General features: G+C 39.7%; 1 pseudogene; it reads right to left on the reverse strand.

The window, feature by feature from the left end:
- Positions 1–15,550: 15,550 nt before the first annotated feature.
- LOC148534242 (5S ribosomal RNA) lies at positions 15,551–15,669 on the reverse strand (annotated as a pseudogene).

Here is a 15,669-nt window from a genome sequence, read left to right on the forward strand (position 1 = left end):
CTATGATGATTTGGGGCGGAAGACGGTAGCGCCTTAACACCTCATCATCGGGCATTCCAAAAAGGGTGACATGTGTTCTATATATCTGGGGCCTTGCACGCCTACGATGCCTATGCCTGGGACGAGATTGAGGTTGGTCGGCTTCCGGGAGCATGGCCACAACAATCCGACCAAGATCAACCTGAAATGGCAAGAATTGAATTTAAGGTTTGTTTGCCCCAAAAAAGAACGAAAAATACTTATCTTTACGATACAATCCAATGATGCTTACATGCCGGGGTATTGTCATGATTTACAAAGCCTAAAAATCAAAATACCAGAACAAGGACAAAATGTTTGGTGACCATTTAGAATTCTTAATTGGGTAAAAGACAAAACATAAAAGGGGATAAACACACATTTCTCCAAAGAGCAAACCGACAGTGCGCAGACTTCCACAATTTGGGGCCCAAACAACAACCAAGATTGGGAACGGTAAATATCACCCAATTTAACTACAGAAAATAAGCAGACAAAAATGCGCTAATTAGTTCGCAATTTAAATACAGAAAATAAGCAGACAAAAATGCGCTAATTAGTTCGCAATTTAACTACAGAAAATAAGCAGACAAAAATGCGCTAATTAGTTTGCAATTTAACTTGAGAAAATAAGCAGACAAAAATGCGCTAATTAGTTCAGACATTTAGGAAACACAAAAACAAAGAAAAAAATTGTAAGGTCCACAAAAGATGCGTAAAAAAAAAGACATGAACATTTAACAAACAAGTGAAAATCCAAAGTTACCAATACAGGATATAGAAGTCACCGAACAAAAAGGTCGTTGGGGCAGAGCCAAAAGAAACCTACAAAAGGAGAATTTTTATAAATTTTTGGAGCCAAAAAAAAAAAAAAAAAAGAAGGATAGCCAAATTTAACAAAAGGAAGACGGAAAAAAACTTACCAAAAAAATACACCACAACTAAAAGAACCACACCAAAAAAAGCGAACGGAAAGATAAACACAAAAAAAACGCACTGAAAAAATCGCCAAACACCGCCAAATACAATTCCCGCCAACAATCCACTCCGACCAACGTAACCTCCAACAAACAACACCCGCCACCTAGACTCGAGACGGCCAAAGCCATAAATAGTGTTTCTTTTCCCGCTCAAATTAAGGAAGGATCATAGGAACGCACAATCAATGATGCGGACGAATAATAAGGACGCATGTATAAATACGTCACGACCAAAAAAAAACGGTCTGGTGTATTTCTTGTTTTGGTATGAGAAATGGCTACAGACCAGCCAAACACTGGCCAAGAGGCGGCCGGTAAGTTTTTCTGGCATTTCCAATCAAGGATTATTTTGAGGCAGAATATAGTGAAAGTTGGCGAGCTAAAATGTCACAATTTTATTGAAAATAGGTGTGGAGGATGACATGGAAGAGGCTGCTGGGCCCAGTATTCCGGGCAAAGCAGGGAAAAAGAATAGGCAGCCACAATTCACAAGAAAGGAGATGGAGGTTTTGGTTCAGAAGTGTGTGGACATCCTGCCACAGGCAGACAGGAATATGGGTGCAAGCCAGAAGTGGAGAATGTGGGAGGAGATAGCCAGTGCTGTCAATAGGGTGGGTGATTATGTCCGTCTAGCCCGGGATGTCAAACGGCGGTAAGTAAAAACTTGACCACCCAAAAAAAACAGGGTGAAATAATGCAGGAATAATGGCTACTTTTTCAACCACAGATGGCAAGACTTCAAATATCGCCTCAAGCAAAAAATGTCTGATAGGGCTAGGCATGCAAGGGGGACAGGTGGGGGTCCCACCCCTGTGTCATTGGAGTTTAATGATTTGGAAGAGCTGGCACAGGGGTGTGTGCAGGATGTGGAGGTGTTTGGCGTGTCCAACATGGATACGGACATGCCAGACTTTGCGGCTCCTCATGTTGTCCCAGGTAAAGGTTGTGATGTAACCAACTCTGAAATGTTAATGTGACAATATGTAGATTGTAATGTTCCTCTTTTCTCTTTTTTCTCACAGAGACACAGGCGGATGAGTCTGCTCCAGAGGGGAGCCTTGGCCGCAGAATTTCTGCTGGCTCAGCAGGGGAGGAACCAGTACATCCGGCTGAGGACCCTGCAGAAGCCAGTCCTGGGCAATCCCCCTCGCAGGCAGTGGCACTCCTCACAGAACTCAATTTTAAATCGGATTCCCATACGGAGATTCTGCAGAGGATGGACGCCAGTCTGCTACGGGTGGCTGAGGCCCTGGAGCAAAATGCGGCGGCCAACGTGACCATTGGTCAGGCCCTGGCTGAAAATACCAGGGCCAACATCAGAATCGCCAATGCCCTGGAGCAGCTCGTTCGCCAGCACATGGTGGAGCCGACCTCCCTTCCTGCCGGAACATCAGGATCCTCCACCTCTGGCACAACAACAGCCATTCCTCCAAATGTGCCTAGCCCTGTGCCTAGTCCAGAGGCCACAACATCTGCCTCTGGACAGGCCAGCCAGAGGACATCCCGAAGCCGGTCTGGCGCCCACCCTACCCCAGCCAAACGGGGAAAGAAACGATGACAGCACTGGCTACTTTGCCCACACTCCTTCTGTGCTTGCCCCATATTCCTTTCTGGCCAAAACTTCCCTCTCCTTTCTTGTGAATTGTTTTTTTTAATTTTATATTTTTTGTTCAAAAAATATAATTTTACAAAAAATAATGTACCAAATATTAGTGGGTAACAATGACCCCAAAAATGTACGTGACAATGCACATGATTTGTTTTAAAATGTGTTTGGCAAATAAAACCTACAAATTGTTCTCAACTGTATTGTGACATTAATTGAAAATTGGTTTATAGTTAATTCTGTCCCACAAGGAAAAAACGAAATCTGAGTTTGGGACTTTCCAAAAATCAAGGGTTAAAACAAAATGTTACTTTAAGGAACACTTTGGAAAAAAAAAATAAAAAAAAAGCAGCCCAATGCAAAAGGTTACAATACACACAAACATGATTACAATATTGTTACAAAATACCAAAATACTAACCAAATTGTAAAATACATTCCTACAAAAAAACGCTAATTGATTGTGTAATCCTGAAATTAGCAGCTGAGATTTTCAGCTGCGTACGGTTTTGTGCTATTCCAAAAGGAAAAAAAAAACAAAAAAACATTACAAGCTGGTTTTCAATCCAAAGTTGATTGTTTATCTGACAAGCCGTGATAAATCGATGAAACATCGAGGAGGCCCGGGCCAAAGGACAAGGCCATCGCCATTGTGGTCGAGTAATCCAGACCCTAAGCTGTGCGAGCAGTTTGAACGGAAAGAGGATCAGCCAGTGACGTATGAGTTGGTACGAACACATTGGACGTTCGCATGAGCTAATTTATGTAAGTCCCAAAAACGCCTCGCCACGCCTGCGTTTTTCCATCTCCACCCCCGTCAACGCCCAAAAACGGCCTGTTCTGTCAATCACATTTGACATGTCACTTCCTGTTCGCAATTTGCTGAACGAGTGAAAAAAAGCTCGCAATCTGCCGTACGCACATGCGCAGCGTTACACCGACGCATGCGCGGTTTCTCAACATCGGAACGCAACGAGCGTACTGCTGTTAACGAGCGGCTCTGAATGAGGGCCTAAGTTGCAATCTGAAGAGTGCAACTGTGTGGATGCTAAAAAGTGAAAGAATCCAAAGTCCCGGGGTGGTCTTAAAGAATTGTCTGCAGTTTGCATGGCTAACTTCTAGGCTGTATTCGGGGTTAGTGCTCACACACCGTAGCAGTGTTTGTACTGCTCACTGGAGTCCCGGGCCACAAAAGGGCTGTGTGCTCTTGTCTGTGGGGAAAGCAGGTATATGCTGTACGGGCTGTAATCAAAAGTAGAATACATCAATCTTCCACACTAAACACTGATTTCAGTCTGCTCAACGTATTTCCGTGTCTATGGACACCTTCGTCAAGAGCGTGTAATGCATAAGTGTGGAATGTTTCCTTTTTGTAGGAACCTAATTGAAAACAGTTGGTAATTAAGTTGGTTTTCAGCTGTTGCGACCAACTTGTTACAGAATCTCATTTGTTTGTAGAAATGAACAGAAAAGGATAACCGAGTGTCTGTAAAATTTGCATTGTAACAACTGTAAGAGACTTTAATATATATATATATATATATATATATAAATCCAATGGGCAACCGCACACATCACAAAATCTTCAAAAATCAGGGTGCCGCAATCAGATAATGAAACAATATAACCAAGTTTTAAGTTTCAGAAAAGAAACAAAAAAAGGGAGACCAGCACACCACCTTCTGGCAAAAATGATCAAAATTATTGTATTGAAAATACAGCCAAATTGAAATTCATCTAAAGTGCATGTCACAATAGTAAAAAACAGCATGTAGTGGCAGCCAGAGAAATGTGCAAATAGTGCATGGCAGCACATACTTAACAACAGCCTGGTGACAATATGCCATCCAAAAAAGTGGCCCGACGGCTGTTTCAGTGTTCCTACACCTTCATCATGGGCACAATTAAAACATATTAACAAGCCGTATTTAAGGAGAAATGGGCGCCAACCTGAAATGAAACAATAATTGTCACCTGTGGAGGAACTCGCTTCCGATACACGCGATGCCGCATTCCGGAAGTGTCCCTCCGGACACAAAGCATGAGGCTGACTTCATTGCGCTGTCGAGACAAACGTCTCGCTGGGACCAGCGCAGGTGGAGGTCTCAGGCGCCTGAGATGACGTCGCCGTTACTAATGCAACAAGAGTAAACAAACACAACTTGGGAAAATCTCGTCAGTGTGGAATTATATGTGCACTGAGTAAGTTATTAGAGATTAGTATTGTAAACACATGTTAAGCATATAAATGTGACACATTATGTCCCACTGAACAATAGGTCTATTGTATAATCGAAAAACGTGAGCAAATAACTGCTGAAAAGTCTGGCCAGCACACAACATATCCATCCATAGTCAAGCACAATGATAAGAAAAAAATTTATATTTAAAATTAAAACAATTTATTACATTAATATGAGTAAATACACAAAATTCTTTCATCTTGATTTCTGTGGGACTAATTGACATCGCTGATGATATAACCCTCTTGTATACTCTATTTCTATATATATATTAGTAACTGCATGGATACATGCCTGGGAATTAGAGTATACACTGATCACTTCTGTGTATTTGTTTGTTCCGATATATATATACAAAAAAAAACCCAGAAAGGATTATTACAATTAAAAACAAAAGTACATAAGAATCTTCGTTATTATTTATTGTAAGACTCATTTATGGCACTGATGGTATAACCCTCTTTCATACTCTCTCCATCTTCATGTATTCCATCCGCTAAATACTTATATAAATACTTATATATCTGAAGCCCAATTGTAGAGAATATGAACATCTATGCGGGCTGACCGACGCAACTGAGCATCAATCATCATGGTTTTTTTTTCATAAAGAATGGGGAAACTTCTAAAGGAATGCACCCATAGTTGTAAATATAAACTTTTCTCTGTGCAGACAAAAATATGCAGAATAAGCGCAAAGTGAAAACTACATTATACTGAAAATTTTAATGATGAAATAGCAGTATTCACAGAAGGAATAACTGCATTATAGTAGTGACCCCAAGTTCCAAATGTACATCTCCCTACATGTATCCCCTTCCCATCACCTTCTCGATCAGAACCAATGATGCTATCTTCTCTGCAATACATAATTTGAAGCATCTCTATCCCTTGTCAGACAGCAGACCGGAAGAATACTGTACTGGCACGGTCTCTGGAGCTCCCTTAAATACTACTACAAATTGAATAATTGAAGATCAATCAAGGAAATGACATCAGTCCCTGTCCTCTCCCTGGGACTGTCCTTTATACCTACTATGATCCATTCAATAGGGTGACTGACAACTACGGATTTGGTAGAAAGTTGCAACTAAGGGAATATTTTGGCGATTTCTCTGTTACTACTGATATTAAAAATAAGTGTACAAAATCCAGCAATTTTGACCCACCATCTCACAATAATAGTATCAAAACCTTTATGCGGATAACTGAGCATGATCTGATGAGTGAATGCTCTGCCAAACCCAATATTTCAATTTAACATATCCACAGAGACAAGCTATTAGATCACCCAAGAGCAATGATTCTATTATAATACACCCTGCCAATAAAGGTGGAGCAGTGGTTGTCCAGGATCGGTTACATTATGACTGCGAGATTAAGTGTCAGTTATTTGACATCAATACCTATACCAAGTTTGTTTACAAACCTACGACATCAATTAAAAAAGCAATTGATACTATAGATTTGGTTATCAGTGCAGGGTGGATTGATCTGAAAACTGCTGGTTTTCTTAGAGTGGCTCATCCCATTACAGCTATAACACTGGGGAACAAAAAAAAAATATTTTTTTCTTGCCAAGGATTTAAGATCGCTTTGAGAGTACCCGCAGGTCCTATTTTCGCATCTTCGCTATAGCTGAACTGGCTCCAGTTTTCAAATTAATAAAAAATTATAAAATTCAATTATTTTCTCCATTTGAAGTACCTTACTAATCTAGGCCTGCTTTACTTAACAGAATCAACTTAGTTTACTTTTTTAACTATCCTCTTTCAACAAACAACAAATTCTTGTTAATTTGTGATAACGTAGCTTGTAGTCACGTTTGAGACACATAACACATTCAAATCTCCTCACTAACGCTAGGAGGAGGCGTGGCAGTGCACTGCTGAGCCTGCTGGGATATCCTCAGACCACAGCCACGCCTCCTCCCAGCATACAGAGAGGAGCAACGGAGAGGACCGAGTGACACAGTTAGCACACCTCCTGTTCCTTTGTTCTGCCCTCTCTCTGTCCCAACACAACCAATTTCCCGCCGCTCGGGCTTGTTTTGTTCAGTACGTCCTCGGCTTTTATTGGGAGTTAGCACTGAATGTGTGAAACAAAATGCTTTCACCGTAAAAATGAGTTCTCGGAGACATTGTACTAACAGCCCTGATGTTTTTCGTTATATTTGTGTCAAATATAGTGTTGCAAAAGAAAGAAAAAATATAACTATTTGTAAAACAAGAGTATCAGGCTTATTTTGGACGTCACATAAGCCAGCAAGACAAGATTTGGGTGCCTCACAAAGTTTGCAATACCTGCATGGAATCACTCCGCAATTGGACTAAAGGTGATCGAAAAGGACTTAATTTCGGCATACCTATGATGTGGTGTGAGCCAAAAGATAACTTGAGTGACTGCTATGTTTGTGCTGTAACTGTGAGGGGTATGAATCGATTTAAGAAACGCAAATGGGAATACCCAAATATGAATTCTGCAAAACAACCAATACCACATAGCGAAGATTTACCTGTACAATCATTCAGTTCATTGTGCGAAGTTGAATGTGATGATGTGGAAATGTTAATTTCATCCAGTGCAAGTGACAACACAGATGAAAGGGAGTTTGAAGAAAGTTCGTATACTCCAAACAAATTTTCTCAGAAGGAACTAAACGATTTAATTTGTGACTTGAATTTATCGAAAAAAGGAGCTGAGCTTTTAGCATCCAGACTTCACGAAAAGCACTGTCTTGAGCTAGTGTTACTATAACGTCGTATTCAAATAGAGAGCAAGCCATACTGCTGTTCATTAGCCAAGATAACAATCTTGTGTATTGCAACAATATTCCGGAACTTCTCCAGATGATGGTCTTACCAGAATATCAAGCAGAAGACTGGCGGCTCTTTTTTGCAGAGTTGTAAAAGGAGCTTAAAATGCGTATTACTGCACAATGGGAATAAATTTGTTGATTCCTATCGGTCATTCAACAAAATTTAAAGAACAGTATGAAAATATCAAGTTAGTCTTAGAAAAAATTGCTTATTCTCAGCATCAGTGGTCTGTGTTGATTTAAAAATGGTAAACTTTCTTCTTGGGCAGCAAAGTGGATATACGAAGTATCCTTGTCACATATGCATATGGGATAGTCATGCAAAACAAAAGCACTGGCAGCAAACCGTATGGCCTCCAAGAGAAGTTCTAACTGTAGGAGAAGCCAACATCATTCATGAGCCCTTAATTGACAGGAAAAAAATCATACTGCCGCCTTTCCATATCAAACTGGGTTTAATGAAACAATTTGTAAAAGCATTAGACAAGTCAGGTGATTGTTTCACATATATTTGTCGAACATTTCCATCTCTTAGTATTGAAAACTTAAAGGCAGGAATTTTTGACGGCCCACAGATACGGAAACTGGTGAAGGATCCAAATTTTACCACATCTATGGGCACGATTCAATTCAGCGCGATATAAATAGCACCGGGAGATAGCTCCCGGAGCTATTCAATTCATCGTGCTGTTAGGTCGGGGAAGGCTAGTTATCGCGCCTTAAACAGGGTTTTTAGGCGCGATAACGGGCATTCCCCGACCTAACTTCCCGGCGCGAGGCTGTTTTCCCGGCGCTAAGGGCAGAAAACAGCCTCGCGCCGGGACTTTTGTCGGATTTCTTCTCATCCCCGGAGGGATGAGAGAAGAAATCATTAGTCGGACTTGTCAGCGCGGTGTATTGAATAGCTCCGGGAGCTCACTCCCGGAGCTATTTACATCGTGCTGAATAGAATCGAGCCCTATGACTGAAACCAAATCTGAAGCATGAGTTCTGTTTCTGTCATTCAAAATTTTTTAGGCAACAAGGCAGACAACTATCATGAATTAGTCCACAACATGCTAAAATGTTTCGAGAAAGTAGGTGCCAACATGAGTATTTAAGTAAAATTTTTTGTACAGCCATTTAGATCACTTCCCATCCAATATATTTATTTATTTTTATTTATTAACAGTTTCTTATATAGCGCAGCATATTCCGTTGCGCTTTACAATTGGAAACATTGATAGAACAAAACAGGGTAATAACAGACAGACATAGAGGTAAGAGGGCCCTGCTTGCAAGCTTACAATCTATAGGGAAACAGGCATTGATACACAAGGATAGGTGCTATATATATTGCAATTTGGTCTGGCCAGAATGCAGAGTTTCTTGGTGGGCTGCTTGATCCAGTCACATAGGAATGTCGGCAAAATGTCAGGAGTATGTGAAAGAAAGACAATATGTGAGGTTATGTATGGACTGTGAGAGGGGATGTGATAAGACATGGAAGCTATGAAGGTTATGTGGTCGGTTCTGGAATCTGATAAGCTTGTCTGAAGAGGTGAGTTTTCAGGGAACGCTTGAAGGATTGAAGAGTAGAGGTAAGTCTTATTGTGTGTGGTAAGGCATTCCATAGAGTAGGTGCAGCCCGAAGAAAGTCCTGTAACCGTAAATGGGAGCAAGTAATGCGTGGGGATGAGAGACGCAGTTCTTGTGCTGAGCGGAGAGGTCGGGTTGGGAGATATTTTGAGATGAGTGAAGAGATGTATGTTGGTGTAATTCGGTTAATGGCCTTATGTGTAAGTAACAGTATTTTGTATTGAATACGGTAGAAAACTGGCAACCAATGGAGGGACTGACAGAGCGGGGCAGCAGATGATGAACGTTTGGCAAGGAAGATAAGCCTCGCAGCTGCATTCATAATGGATTGTAATGGCGATAGCCTGTTTTTGGGAAGACCAGTAAGGAGACTATTGCAATAGTCAATGCGGGAAATAATGAGTGCATGGATTAGAGTTTTTGCAGTGTCTTGTGTGAGATATGGTCGAATTTTGTATATGTTTTTTAGATGTATGTAACATGATTTTGAGACAGATTGAATGTGGGGAACAAAGGACAATTCAGAATCAAGGATGACACCAAGGCAGCGAGCTTGTGGGGTGGGGTGGATTGTTGAGTTATCAACAGTGATAAAGAGATCAGATTGGTAACTGTTATTGGCCGGTGGAAATATAATTAATTCTGTTTTAGAAATATTAAGTTTCAGGTAGCGAGATGACATCCAAGATGAAATGGCAGAAATACATTCAGTGACACGGACCAATACAGATGGTGATAAATCTGGAGAGGATAGGTAGATTTGAGTATCATCCGCATACAGATGGTACTGAAATCCAAAAGAGCGGATTAGTTTGCCAAGAGAGGTGGTATAGATTGAGAATAGCAAAGGACCTAAGACAGAGCCTTGCGGTACTCCAACTGATAGAGGTAGCGAAGAGGAGGCAGAATCAGAAAAACGAACAGAAAAAGAGCGATCAGATAGGTAGGAAGAGAACCAAGAAAGGGAGATTAGAAGATTTAAGCGAAGATTTAAGCGAAGATCAGGGTGAACGGTTCCACCAGGATATTCAAATAATGGAAGAAAGATATCAAGGAAGGTGGGATCATCACATGATGGCTGATTACTGTTGGAGTCTGCAGAGGGACTGCCCACAACAAGAATACAAAAGAAAATCCTACCAAAAACGGTTCTTATAGCTTCCTAACACTTATGTATGTAATTATCCTGTGTGTTTTCATACCATTTTACGAATCAAATTTAATCAGAATAAAATAATAATATCTTTTAAACTTTTATAACATTGTTTAATTCAATTTTTCATAAATATTAAAAGACATATGCATATCTCAAAAACTAGAGCCAATTGAAAAATAAGCATTGCATATTCCTGATCAGGAGCTCAAAATTAATCGAAATAGACTCTTAAATCCCAGGCAACAGATTGACTGTTCACCAGTGTAATCTATACGCTACAGAGGATACATAAGCGGCTGGATAATCAGCCTGGCTGACCAATTATAATCAAAGATTTTGAATTTACAACCACTGACACCTAGTTGACAATACTAGATGCTCAATCGTTGTATACGATTATACCTCATAAACAAGGGATGGATGCTATTTGTGAAAGCCTTTTAAAAGCCTCACAAATTAATCCACCAGTCAAATTCTTGATTGATGAGTCGGATTGAGTGAATACTCAAACATAATAATTTCATGTATGGATTTGAGTACTATGCCCATACTACAGGTACAGCAATGGGCTCACACATTGCACCTGCTTATGCCAACCTATTTATGGCAGCCTATGAAAATAAACATATATTTGAAATTTATAATACCAACCTTTTGATGTATATGAGATATATTGATATGATTTTGGTTTGGTCTGGCACAAAAGATGAATTTAACATCATGATTGATCATTTAAATGCTCTTCAAGAACCTGTCAAGTTCACTTCAAATATTGATCAACACTCTATGGACTTTTTGGATGTCACCGTCTATAGAGATATAGGAGATAGACTTGGGTCCACATTATTTTGAAAACCAACGGACCATACCACCATTTTGCAAGAAAATATTCATAAATTCATCCAAAGAACTGGCTAAAGATCAGTTTGAAGAGATGAAACTCAGGTTCCTTTTGCTTCCTAAGTGGACAGTTTGATTTCACAGAACTGTGAATGACTTGGAGTTACATTGTGTTGTTTAAGTGTTCCCTGTATTTTTTTGAGCAGTGTATATATATATATATATATATATAAGAAATGGCAGCATTTGCTTATTACAGATCCTGTGCTTAAACTTAATGGAGTTGCACCACCAATGAATGCATACAGAAGGGGACCAAACCTTCACCAATTGCTGATGCGACACACATTGCATCTCTCGAATTCTACAACTTCTTGGCTAAACTCTGGGAAAACTGGGTGCTTTAAATGCAATGATTGTGTCACTTTTCAGTCAATGCTTTGTGGCAGTACATTTCCACATCCACATAATGGAATGAAGATCAAGATAAAACAGAAGCTCTTCTGTACAACAAAGTTTGTGATTTATATGCTTGCTTATCCCTGTGGACTCTATTATATTGGCATGACCAGACAATCTTTTTGGGATAGAATGGCCAATGATCGGGCTTCCATTCGGACATTATATAATACTGATGATGAATCCGACAAACCTATCGCAAAACCTTTTTTAAGCCTAGGACGTCAAGTTTGTGCTTTGAGATGTATGATCATTGATCATCCTACCAGAGGGGGGTGACAGTCTGTAATACTAAAGAAACTTGAATCGAGATGGATTTACAAGCTCAACAAAATCGTACCTAAGGGCTTAAATGAGATCAATCCTTTGAATGCCTTTTTGACAATTTGATTAGATGTGTTCCTTACTTTTTATTCAATTCTTTTCATTTTTGAAGTATGGAGTACAGTGGTTTTTTTGCATATATTAATAAAAAATTTCTTAGTTCATTATGTACACTTATGGTTTAATTTAGAGCACTGCTTGGTGTTCTTGCTTTGTATGGTGTTATAATATTGTGGTCTCTCTGGAGCTCCCGTTGCCTAGATTGTTATAGTATATATTTGATAGGATATATGTTATTGGACTGTTTTCCTGGCTATTTATGCTTAATATATTACCTAGCTTATTGTATCCTACTTCCGATAATAGGAGCGCTTTGCATTCCAACAAGGGCACTGCTGGTTTGTTGATATTACTGAATGTATGGGCAAACTTCTGGTTCACGGAACCCGCGCCACTGCATTTGCGGATGATTTACAATGCATGGTAATGTTTACTTTGTATACTTATACAATATAAGGACATATGGGCCATTAATAAGGTAGGTTTTATCTTATATAGTACCATACCATTTGATATAAGTGCTGCTCAGGTGATAGTTAATAGCCAAGTGCGTTACAGTTATGGAATGCATGATGTCATTTCTTTGATTGAGCTTCAATTATTAAATTTGTAGTACTATTTAAGGGAGCTCCAGAGGCAGTGTTAGTATGCTTCCTGTCTGCTTGCTGTGCGGACAACCTCTTTGTACTGGTCTTGAAAAAGACCCTTCGGGGCCAAAAAATGATTTATTACCAGTTATTTATATAGCGCACACATATTCCGCAGCGCTTATGATGCCTTTTTTGAGAACCAAAAATTCTAACCAACTGCTGGAATGGTGAGTGCCCTCCTTTGGTTTAATAGCCAATTATCTGGATGTATTCTGGAAACCTTGTTTCTATAGTGGAGCACCCTTGCTGCGACATGCCAAGAATGTGAGTGCGGTCTTCTTCTAACACACACACACACACACATATATTACACACACAGTCAGATGCATAAATATTGGGACATTGACAGAATTTTCATATTTTGGCCTCTATTCACCACCACAATGGCTTTGAAATGAAACAAACACGATGTGCTTTAACTGCAGACTTTCAGATTTAATTTGAGGGTAATTACATCCAAATCAGGTGAACGGTGTAGGAATTACAATGGTTTCTATATGTGCCTCCCACTTTTTAAGGGGCCAAAAGTAATGGGAGTATCAACTCAAAAGCTATTTCATGGACAGGTGTGGGCTATTCCCTCGTTATTTCATTATCAATTAAGCAGGTAAAAGGTCTGGAGTTGATTCTAGGTGTGACATTTGCATTTGGAATCAATTGCTGTCAACTCTCAATACGAGATCCAAAGAGCTGTAACTATCAGTGAAGCAAGCCATCATTAGGCTGAAAAATCAAGCAAATCCATCAGAAAAAACACTAAATAGATAAAAAATTTATAAAAGATAATAAAAATAGAAAATGCAAAGTAAGTTTTAAAGGCAAGGAATCACGAATGAGCTCATCTCTTATTCAGTTAGGAAAGTCCATGAAGGCAGGATAGCACAGTCCCAATGCGTTTCGTCTGGTATCTAGACCTCTTCAAGGGGATATGCTTCTTCTGCGGTGTCCCTGTATTTATACCCCACCATCTATTCAGTTTCAGGACAGATCTGTCATGACGTCACTGCCAGGTGACATGATTTTTTTTTTTTTTAAAAGCAAAGAAATTCTAAATAGAGCCTTCTAACAACTTTCGTGCAGCCATTTATTTGCTTCCAAAAAATGACGGATTATACAGACAATTTGTCAGAATGAAACGGAGCTGCATTGATTCAGATGGAAGTGACGTCACTTCCGCCAGTAACGGGTAGACAAATAACCATGCACCTGTGTGTCCATAGTTCGCTTGGACGGTAGAGACGTGACTTCCACCAATATTGTGTGGCAGAATATGCCATGCGCCTGCACACCCATAATTCACCTAAATATTGTTTATAAATGGTGGCCATTTTTGTCGTATCCCACATTCCTGTGGATAATCTTCATTAACAGTAGCCATTTTGTTGTGTCCAATGTCAACCATTCTTTCGGATATCAATGGTATCTTTTCCTCTTTCTTTTGTTGTGGCTTCTATCGATAGTTTAAAGAAATCCCATCCGACTGAATTACAATATCTCCAGGGAAAACGTTGGTACTGTTCTCCCGGCGGTCATTTTGATGGAGACTCTTTTACTTTCAGGCCTATTATCCGACGGTGCCCATCTTTTCCTGTATGTTTAAAACACGTTAGAGAATGTACAGAAAGAATTGAGGATCAGGAAAGTTTTATGTATAATCACTTTGAAGCTCCCAAAATCTATGCTCTGTATTTATGGGTAGGTTGGTTTAATATGGTTGATTATATAATAAAGTTTTTCTAATCAGTCATATTAAATTCAACAGGAAATTCATGAGTTTCAGAGACCACACCATAGGTTAATGCTATATATATATATATATATATATATATCACACACACACACAATAAATATATATATATATATATATATACACACACACACAGAACTAGAAAGACAGCGGCACTCAACAGGACTCATAAAAAAGACTCGCTACGTTGATATGGTGTCCAATTTTTCAATCTCTTTTAGTATGAGATTTTCCTCAGGGAACAATGAAAAGGTGGGTACATACAACCTATTTATACATACAGGACAATTACTCACCCATGTGTTGTGCATAACGCAGTCCGAGTAGATTGCTGGACGGGTTAGGTGACGTTTGTTGTCCATTTCTTGTTTTTTTTCCCTTAGTCAGATTTATTTACCTGCATTGACCCGATTATCAACTTTTCTCTAATATATCTTCTTTCAGAAGTTATAAGTTGTTACTTTGTATCCGAATTGAGTTACATGTGTTTTCAGATGGCTCATTACTTCAGAGAGTGTATTGCATGCTTTACAGCCGTGATCGGCTATTATACATGGAGCCATCCGGTTATGTTTATGTTTCATGTCACCCTGGTTACCAGCAGTTCTACTGCCGTCATTGGCAGGTTTTAATCGCACTATCACCATAGTTACCTAACACAGAGTCCGTTTTGCGTGTTGTGGCACGTGGGGTGCACGCATTGTGGTATCGTCACCTTAACCCGCCCGGCAATCTACTCGGACTGCGTTATGCACAACACATGGGTGAGTAATTGTCCTGTATGTATAAATAAGTTGTATGTACCCACTTTTTCATTGTTCCCTGAGGAAAATCTCATACTGAAAGAGATTGAAACGTTGGACACCATACCTCCTTAGCGAGTCTTTTTTAGGAGTCCTGCTGAGTGCCGCTATCTTTCTAGTTCTGTGTATGGAGTGGTTTGTTCAACCCGGGGAGGGCACCCAGGCAAGTAAAACTCTTTCTTTAACTTTTTTTCGTTGGCTGCCGGTCTCATGGACTTAATATATATATATATATATATATATATATATATATTATGTATTCATCTATTGACTACAGCACCTGGTATTCCTGGGCAGTTCCCCATCCTAGTACTAACCAGGCCCAACTATGCTTCGCTTCCAAGATCGGACAAGATTGGGCATTTACATGTTGGTATGGCTGTAGAT

Source organism: Taudactylus pleione, unplaced genomic scaffold (assembly GCF_031769625.1).
Source record: "Taudactylus pleione unplaced genomic scaffold, aTauple2 ptg000069l, whole genome shotgun sequence".
NCBI classification, from domain to species: domain Eukaryota; kingdom Metazoa; phylum Chordata; class Amphibia; order Anura; family Myobatrachidae; genus Taudactylus; species Taudactylus pleione.